This window comes from Ipomoea nil, unplaced genomic scaffold, assembly GCF_001879475.1.
Source record: "Ipomoea nil cultivar Tokyo-kokei standard unplaced genomic scaffold, Asagao_1.1 scaffold3321, whole genome shotgun sequence".
In the NCBI taxonomy this organism is placed as follows: Eukaryota; Viridiplantae; Streptophyta; class Magnoliopsida; order Solanales; family Convolvulaceae; genus Ipomoea; species Ipomoea nil.
In genome coordinates this window covers 5,654,679-5,662,022 of record NW_017619749.1, presented here as the reverse complement: position 1 = coordinate 5,662,022, position 7,344 = coordinate 5,654,679, and positions in this window count along the sequence as shown.

Below are 7,344 nucleotides of genomic sequence, written 5' to 3'. Positions count from 1 at the left end.
CCGTGGTGATTTCTTGACAAGTTCAATTTCTATCGAGGCATCAAGGTTAAGCCGAATAGGAGCATTAATCAATACACAGACCAAGAAATAAATAATAATTTTATGCGTTCTACTACTTAGAAAATACGATGCTAACAAATCGAAATTATCACTTTCCTAAATATACTATGAAATACTCGGTAGTTATATATGGTATTGAATTGAAAAGAAATTATCATTTTATAGATTTAGAGGGTACGTTTGCGGTGATTTAAAAAAAAAATTATTTTTATTGTAGTTTCAACGTAATTGTGTGTGTTTTATCTCAATGTTTCCATGTTTAAATTCTATATGATTTTATTGCTAGTGTAGATGTGAACATATATACTATTACGACAATAATGGTAGAGAATAGTCTTCTTTCAAAAGGCTGAACACCAACCCTAAGGGCCCCCACACTCTGACCCGACAGAACATTTGGGAGGATGTAAATCATGGTAACTCAACTGAACATGAACAATAATGGTAGAGATCGAATAGTCTTGAAATAGGTGGTCGAGTGAGTGAGGCATGAATCTCATACTGAAAGTCACGAGTGCAATTAATAGACACAATGTATAGCTTTTGGTATAGCAGTAGTATGTGTATGTGGTTGCAGTCCTATTATCACCCATAAAGATTGTCAAAAAATTTCAAAAATAGAACTACCTAAAGAGATTATCGAATAAGTAAAGCATGATTCTTGTGTTTCATAAACAAAAATTTTCAAGTGTGATTTAGCTAATATGAGGTATGCTTATACACACAATCCTAACTCATTATTTCATTATCCCCAAATAACATCCCACGGGTGGAGTAAACTAATACATCATTTTACGTGTCGAAAAGAGATTGCAAAGTTTAACTTGTAACATTGAAAAAGTTAAGATAATAATTTCATGATGAATTCACACACACACACACATATATATATATATATATATATATATATATATATATAAACACATTTTTTTCATGTGATTCAAATTCTTATAAGGAAAAGTGTCCTCAATTCAATCTTCATCAATATAAATATATCCATTGGACGAGTAGTAATAATAATAACTATCCTATTGGATAGAAAGTTGCTGTGGACCGTTGTGCATATTGAGCTAAAGAGGGACACTGCAAATTTGATTTTGTGGTTGGGTCCACATAATAATACATAAATAAAGAAGTGGATGTGGTGAGGTGCACAACACAAGTCTCATGCAACCGGTAAATGGTGCACATGGTTGCAAAAACGACGTCGTTTTGACCAAAAACGCGCGTTCCATTTAAAAAAAAAAAGAAATCAAGTTCGATTCTCGGCAATAATATTTTTTGTGCATAATTTGAATTATATATCCACAGATTCATAACTATATATTCACAAATTCATAACTATATATTCACAAATTCATAACTATATATCCACAGTGAATTAATAACACAAAATCCAGAATGAATAAACTAAATATCAACCAATGAACTAAATATCCACAATGAATGAACTAAATATCTACAATGAATGAACTAAATATTCATAAATTCATAAGCATATATTCACAAATTCATAACTATATATCCACAATAATTCATAACTATATGACGGTAATAACGTTACCGGTAATAATAATATAACAACGCTATAAGAGAGTAACAATAGATGTAACAATAGTTGTATTGCTTCTTGTCTCAGTATAGAAAGTACAAAATGTCCCCTGCTCAGCTGAGGGAAGTTCTATTTATGCTAGGTCCTAATGGTAACAACATGAAGAGTCATCATTGGGGAGCTGAGCTAACGGCAAGAATATGAAGAGTCATGAATGAGGCGTTGAGGCTTTAACTCTCTCTCATCAAAGGTGGCATCAAAGACAATAAAGGTGACACCTGTTGGAATTCCTAACCGTTGGAGTTCTGCCCGTTGGATTCCCATGTGATGCTGAGTCAATGCCCATTTGTGATCCGGGTCGGGTGCCAGCCCTATTATCCTGTCACCAGTCCCCCCTACTCCTGAGGCAACGGATGTGTTTGAGTTGACTTGGGAGTAAGCTGAATTTGCTTGATATCGTGGAGAATCCCGATTGATCCCGAGTATGTGATTTTATTTTCCAAATCACACATGAATTTTTTTTTTTTTTATGCTGGCCGAGACGGGTTGCGGCTTAGGCTGGCCGAGGTGCGTGCCTCCGGCCGAGGCATCGCCTCAACCGAGCGTGGCCGAGGCGTCACCTCGACTGATCGTGGCCGAGGCATCGCCTCGACTGATCGTGGCCGAGGCATCGCCTCGACTGATCGTGGCCGAGGCGTCGCCTCGACCGATCGTGGCCGAGGCGTCGCCTCGACCGACCGTGGCCGAGGCGTGCGCCTCGGCCTACCGTGGCCGAGGCGTCGCCTCGACCTACCGTGGCCGAGGCGTCGCCTCGACCTACCGTGGCCGAGGCGTCGCCTCGACCGATCGTGGCCGAGGCGTCGCCTCGACCGATCGTGGCCGAGGCGTCGCCTCGACCGATCGTGGCCGAGGCGTCGCCTCGACCGATCGTGGCCGAGGCGTGGCCTCGACCGATCGTGGCCAAGGCGTGCGCTTCGGCTGATCGCGGCCGAGGCGTCGCCTCGACCGATCGTGGCCAAGGCGTGCGCTTCGGCTGATCGTGGCCTAGGCGTAGCCTCGTCCGATCGGTTTTTTTTTTTTTTTTTTTTTTTTCGGGGCCGTGGCTTGCGCCTCAGCCATGTGGCCGAGGCGCGACCTCGGCCACAGCGCTTCGGCTGATCGCGGCCGAGGCGTCGCCTCGACCGATCGTGGCCAAGGCGTGCGCTTCGGCTGATCGTGGCCTAGGCGTAGCCTCGTCCGATCGTTTTTTTTTTTTTTTTTTTTTTCTTTTTTTTTTTCGGGGCCGTGGCTTGCGCCTCAGCCATGTGGCCGAGGCGCGACCTCGGCCACTTGGCCGGGGCTTGTGCCTCGGCCTTGGCTGAGGCGCACCCTCAGCCAATTTTTTTTTTTTTTTTTTTTTTTTGAAACAACATGGGCGGACTGCAAGCACGAGATATTTTTCCAAAAGATTTCAGAATGCAAAGCGGGCGGACCGCGATTTCCAAACACCAGTTCCAAACGACTACTAGAATATTATGGAAAATACTTAATCAAATGTTCCTAGCTCCATACCCGATCGATCATCCTTACAGATGGTGTGGACTTATAGATCATTTCTGCCAATCTTTTTGCATGCTTTAACGTAACAACTGCGGGCCGCTCGCTGGTCTCCTCTGACGACCCCTATCCCGCTCAGAGTGGGGAACTTCATACACAAGTGTTCCACCGACACTATGGCCTTGAGGTTCTCCAGTGCCGGTCTCCCCAATATGATGTTGTGCGCGCAAGTGAGTTTTACCACGATGAATTCCAAGTCAAGTTTGCGAATGTTAGGGCTCGTGCCTATCTCCACTGGTAAGACCAATGACCCCTCCGTCTCCACTGAATCACCCGTAAATCCAGAGAGTGGGGTACGTACTTCTTTGAGCTGGTTCCTAAGTATCCCTAACTTGGTGAAGGCATCGTAATACATCACATTGACTGAGCTTCCCGTGTCGACTAAGATGCGGCGGATAATGACATCATTGACGTCCATCTCAATTACCAGGGCGTCACGATGGGGTAACGGGCCCTCTGGGAGGTCATCATCAGAGAAGGTGATGGCCTCCCGTCTCTGTTTCTTTTCTCTGGGAAGACTCGCCACTTCTCCCACGTATAGCTGCCGGCTCCACTTCTTTCTTTCCGCGGGCGTGTCGCCCCCTGCAGGTCCACCATAGATAAAGTGTATGGTGTGCTTCTTTTGTCGTCTAGGCGCCACCTCGGTTTCTTTCTCGCTATCACTCTGCTCAGATATTTGGTCGTGGTCTCTTTTTTTGGCGTTTGAGGTGGACGGCTCGGTGCCATCCTCATTCCTCCAGACATTTTTTGGTGGATTGTGTTGCGGCTGTTGCTGCTGCTTGGATCGCTTGACGAAATGTCGGAAGTAGCCCTGCTGGATGAGGTTTTCTATTTGTCTCTTCAAAACGTGACACTCATCCGTATCGTGTCCGGCATGCCTATGAAACCTGCAGTACTTTGTTTGGTCTGCCTTTGGGGAGACCTTCATGCACTCCTCGGGGAATTCTACCATTCCCATCTCCTCAGCTTGCTTTAGAATGACACTGACGGGATGGGTAAGAGGAGTCAAATTACGCAGGGGGACCAGGCGAGGCCGTTCGTGGTCTCGGCCTTTCCCTGCGGTCGGGTGGTTCGAGAGTGGTGCCTGGCTGGGCGGACCAGCTTTCCCAGGCTTCCCATCTTTCCTACCATCCTCTTCGTCCTTCTTCTTCCTGTCGACGTCCTCTGCTTCGGCATAGCGGCTAGCCATCCTCATCAGATCTTCGTAAGAGCGGGGGTGGTGAGCGTTCAGCTGCTTGTGGAAATACCCTGATCTTAAGGCATGGATAAATATCGGGATCGCCGCCTTGGAGTCGAAGTCGTAGACATTATTGACTTCCTTTTTCCATTTGATCAGGAAGTCTTTGAGGCTCTCGCCTCTATCTTGCTTCACTACACAGAGGTGAGAGAAGGGTTTCTTGCGATGTATGCTACCGGAGAAGTATGTTAGGAAGCTCTTGGATAACTCCCCAAAGTTTTGGATCGACCCATCTGGGATGGTGTTAAACCAGTCTTGGGCCGCTCCATCCAGTGTGGACAAGAACGCTCGGCACATGATGGCGTCCCCTGCCCCGATCATTACCATAGCAGCCTTGTACCTCGTCATGTGGACACGTGGGTCAGTGGCCCCCGTGTACTCCTTGATGGTGGGCAACCTAAAGTCCCTCGGCAAAGGTACGTCCATGATTCTAGGGGAGAATGGTGCTGCCATCCGTACCTCAGGTTCCGGCGACTGCTCCCGTGCCTCCACCCTTCTTGCTAACTCCTCGATTCTTCTCTGCAGCCTCTCGACCAGGGCCGACTCGTCAGGGTGCCGACGCGGGGCCGGCTGCCGCTCCTCCATGTGTCGGCGTGGAGCTAGTTCATCGACGTGCTGTCTATCTGAGTGTCGACGCGGAGCGGGTTCCTCGACGTTCCGACGCAGAGCCGGCTCATCGACGCGTCGCTCCTCCAAGTGTCGACGTAGGGCCGACTCATCAACGTGTCGGCGTGGGGTCGGCTCCCGAGACTCGCCCACCTCCTCTGTGGGTGATCTCTCGGCTTGTCTGTTCTCGTGTTGGCGAGGGCCTCTGGTAGAGGACCCCTCGGCCCGTGATCCTAATCTTTGCCGCACGGGCGCCCTCTGTCCCAATCGTTCTGGCGCAGATTGGGAAGGGCCTGGTTGTCGTCTGGCCGGTCCACTTCTTTGGGCCTTTACCCCCATTTGCTGGGGCCGCGGCGTGGGCACTTGGCCTTGCAGTCCCACCGCCACCTGATTTAGCGCCGCCGTCACTGCTTGCTGAATGATATCGGCGGTCGCCTGGAGGTTCACGGCTTGGTTCACCCCCCCATTGTTGAGTTGGTCTCGAAGGTCCCTGGGCCTCCCGTTGTTGAGCTGTCCTCGGAGGTCCCCTCCGCGATTGTTGGTGAGTTGGTCCCGGAGGTCACCTGAGGCATTGCCATTGTTCACGTTGCGAGAACCGTGGGAGCTGCGGGACGCCATTCTTTCAGGCTTGCTGTCGAAAGAGAAAAAGAGTAGTGTTGTAGCCTGCTTGAGTTCGGCTCTCAATGAAAGCACCAATGACGGTAATAACGTTACCGGTAATAATAATATAACAACGCTATAAGAGAGTAACAATAGATGTAACAATAGTTGTATTGCTTCTTGTCTCAGTATAGAAAGTACAAAATGTCCCCTGCTCAGCTGAGGGAAGTTCTATTTATGCTAGGTCCTAATGGTAACAACATGAAGAGTCATCATTGGGGAGCTGAGCTAACGGCAAGAATATGAAGAGTCATGAATGAGGCGTTGAGGCTTTAACTCTCTCTCATCAAAGGTGGCATCAAAGACAATAAAGGTGACACCTGTTGGAATTCCTAACCGTTGGAGTTCTGCCCGTTGGATTCCCATGTGATGCTGAGTCAATGCCCATTTGTGATCCGGGTCGGGTGCCAGCCCTATTATCCTGTCACTATATATCCACATCAATGCTGTTGAGGGGAATCAAAACTGATTATTATTTTTAAATGGGACGCATATTTTTAATCAAAACGACATCGTTTTACAACTGTGTGTACTATGTATGGTGCACACGGTTGCACAGCATAACTATTGCATGCAACCTAGTACAAACATGTGATATGATAATTACATGTAGATTGCAGGCTAAGCAACCACAAAATTATACTCAACTTCAAAAGTGAAAACCAAATAACAATAATGTAATATATATTGATTATTATATTATAACTAACTTAACTATTTATAAAAAGTTGCGTCTGAAACATTGTAGCATTTGATTATTATTATAACCAACTTAACTATTTATAAAATGTTGCGTGTGGAATATTGTAGCATTTGATTATTATTATAACCAACTTAACTATTTATAAAATGTTGTGTGTGGAATATTGTAGCATTCCTTAAATAAGTATTCTAATTTTTATTATGTTGTAGTTATGTTTAATGTATTTGAAAGTTTGATTATTATATATTCAATATGGAGTATTAGTCTTGTTTCGATCGTCTCAATTAGATTTTTAAAATGATGTAATTTAAATTTTAAATATAAGTATTTAACAAAATAAAAATACAAATAAAACAAATAAAAAATATATTTAAAGTTGGTTATAATGGTAAGACCATCTCCTAGCATAAAAAAAGCAAATATGCAACGGCCACGCAAATACATTGTCTCTTTCCATCACCACTCAACAAACGAATTATAAATACTGCCCCTAAAAAATTGGAGAATTTGAAAGAAAATTTGACAGTCTAAAAAAGCAATTTCCAAATAGAATATTGAAAGTTGTAAAGGGAACCCAAATTGATTTTCTTTAATTTGTTTTTTGAGAAAAATTATATTTTTCATCCCAAAGTTATACCATAAATATAAAATTCGTCTATAATTGTCGATCATATCCACCTTTTGTTTTTATATTCTCACTTTTTGCTCTTAAGTTACACTAAAATTGTAATATTTTTTGTCTAATTTTTTGTTAGTAAAGAGACAAAAAATGCAACATCAATGATAACATATATATGAGCGAAAAGCTGAAAAGTGAGCACGATCAACACTTAAGAACGAATTATACAATTATATATATTATAACTTAGAAACGAAAAGTGTAAATTTTGTGTTTGTAAACTACCGACATGGTCACACCCCTAGCTCAAT